The following is a 2,838-nucleotide window of genomic DNA, read 5'->3' on the forward strand; positions in this document are numbered from 1 at the left end:
TAAACAAATAGTAACAAACTGAACGCAATAAATAGTAATTAGAAGTCGAGGATGGCTAATCAGATCCGCCTTCGCCAAGCACTCCACTCGCCGCTCTTCGCCTCGGCAACACTACGAGCAGCAACACGAACCCAAGTCACTGGAGAATCGCAAGATCTCACAATGGTGGAGGTTTCTCCACTTGAAACCAAATGCATTCAACTTAAAGCTTGCAGGATCTGGTTTACGACGGGGTCGTGCACCCTCGCGACCACAGGCCTTCGATACGGCAGTCCATGCGCGCTGGCAGTGGTCCCGGTGTGTTCACGCACTGCACGGACGTGGCTCCTCCTGAGTCCCCAACCGAACTGCCCACTGACACGACCCGGAAGAAGCACGACGTCGTCCCAAAGATAGGGCCACAGTTGCTACATATCGATAACCGCCGCTGCTGCCACCAGCGGATAGGCAATGCTTGCGAAACCGAGTGGCGCCAGTCAACACGAGAAGGAGACAAACACCCGCAACCATGTCAACTAAATGATACGGTCTGGCCTCCAACAGAGGACGGAAAACTACAAACAGCACCAACGCGAGCCGCAGCACGGCTCAGTGTCGTTTCGTTCTGCGACGGCTTCAATTCAGATGTGTAACGCTTCCAAGTCTGCTGAGGGAAAGAGAAAAGTCTCAGAGTTTTCACTCTACAGCGGAGTGTGTGCTGGTATGAAACTTCTTGGCAGATTAAAACTGTGTGCCGGACCGAGACTCGAACTCGGGACCTTTGCTTCGCGGGCAAGTGCTCTACCAACTGAGCTACCCAAGCACGACTCACGCACCGTCCTCACAGCTTTACTTCTGCAAGTACCTCTTCTCCTACCTTCCAAACTTTACAGAACCTCTCCTGCGAACCTTGCAGAACTAGCACTCCTGAAAGAAAGGATATTGCGGAGACATGGCCTAGCCACAGCCTGGGGGATGTTTCTAGAATGAAATTTTCACTCTACAGCGGAGTGTGCGTTGATATGAAACTGCCTGGCAGATTAAAACTGTGTGCCGGACCGAGACTTGAACTGGGGACCTTTCCCTTTCGCGGGCAAGTGCTCTACCAACTGAGCTACCCAAGCACGATTCACGCCCCGTCCTCACAGCTTCAATTCCGCCAGTACCTCGTCTCGTACGTAGTGGCTTTCGGAAGTTGGTAACACCGAGAGGGGAAGGTAATTTTGTCGCCTATTTAAATCTCTTAACTCTCTTACATACTGAGTTATTGGAACATCTTTTGTACTCGCGTACAAGGTGTACAAATTTGCTTCCACCGTTTGCCGGTAGGTGGCGACAACGGTAAGTAGCGGTCGATAGAAACAGATCGCAGACGTCAGACAGTTAGCTTGGACCTCGGTCAATATAACCTCATTCAAACATTAGTCGATTTGTGTCTGCATCACAAAGTTGTTCTTGATTGAAAATGTCAGTTTACGAGCCTAATTCTCGTCATTTGCGGGAGGTGTTACTGTTTTGTTTCAATATGAAGAAAATAGCGGCTGAGTCTCCTCGAATGCTCTCAAGTTCTTATGGTAAGGACACTATTAGTGAAAGAACGTGTCGTGAGTGGTTTCAACGATTCAAGAACGGTGATTTTAACGTCGTAGACCGGCATAGTGGTGGAAGAGAGAATGTTTTCGAAGATCCAGAATTGGAGACATTGCTGAGTGAAGACTCGCGTCAAACTCAAGAAGAATTGGCACGATTAGTGGGAGTGACACGGCAAGCCATTTCAAAACGTCTCAAGCCTATGTGCATGATTCAGAAAGAAGGAACTTGGGTCCCGAGTGAGCTGAAACCAAGAGACGTTGAACGGCGTTTGTGTGTTTGTGAACAGTTGCTTCAGAGGCAGAAATGGAAGGGATTTCTGCACCGCATTGTGACCGGGGACGAAAATGGATTCATTACGATAACCCTAAACGCAAAAAATCATGGGGATATCCCGGCCATACTTCCACGCCGAAGACCAAACCGAATACTCACGGCTTCAAGATAATGCTCTGCATTATTTCATGTTGTTAAATTTTGTACTGGGATACGTTTTCGCTGGAGGCTGTAGTATTCGAATTATTCAAGAAAAATGTACAAAAGTGACGTTCAAACAAGTTTTTCTTGAGTAACTCGAAAACAGTGACCTCTAATGGAAATGTATCCCAGTAAAAATTATAACTACATTAAATTTCCTGCAAAAGGGTCCTATTCATTTTTTTCCGAAGGACTAATAGTTTGTGCGTAGCGAGCGAAAGAATTTGAAAATCTTGCGCTTGGTTTTTGGGGACGTTGTGGCTGCATAAATCCTATAGGTAGGAACAGCTGAATCACCCTATATAGTAGTATGCCGTGCCATTAAAAACGTATGTTTAATTGAACGGTATACTCCTGATATTGAAATTTTTTTCGCAAAAATATGCGAGAAAAGTGGGAAGACAAGACAGCCAGAATCGGTCACTGCCGTACAAATACTACCAGCTGGGGCTTCCGTGACAGTTCCACCAGGCGGTGTTCACACAGCAAGAGGCGGTTCCAGCCGCTTTGTCTTGCCACTTTCCGTATTTCTCGCCTGCTTTTGGAAAAAGTTTCAACGCAAACATTAAGCAACGTCATATAACTGCACTCGTCTTTTTAAGTGGTTTCCAGTGCCATTCAAGTGCGCCATCTTATTAAAAAAACTTGTTTTAATACCTCACTACATACAAAAGTTAAAGACGTTAAACACGCAATAGAATTACGTCTCTTCATGCATACCAACATTTGCTGAAAATCTTGTTTATCCTAACCCTTCGCGAAATAAAATTCATGTTATGTCTTTCCCTACTC

At 46.2% G+C, this 2,838-nt stretch overlaps 1 non-coding gene across 1 annotated transcript; it reads right to left on the reverse strand.

Moving 5' to 3' along the window:
• Positions 1-730: 730 nt before the first annotated feature.
• Trnar-gcg (transfer RNA arginine (anticodon GCG)) lies at positions 731-803 on the reverse strand. The gene has a single exon. It is a non-coding gene; the product is annotated as a tRNA-Arg (tRNA).
• Positions 804-2,838: the final 2,035 nt, after the last annotated feature.

The sequence above is a fragment of the Schistocerca cancellata genome, chromosome 5 (assembly GCF_023864275.1).
Source record: "Schistocerca cancellata isolate TAMUIC-IGC-003103 chromosome 5, iqSchCanc2.1, whole genome shotgun sequence".
NCBI lineage: Eukaryota > Metazoa > Arthropoda > Insecta > Orthoptera > Acrididae > Schistocerca > Schistocerca cancellata.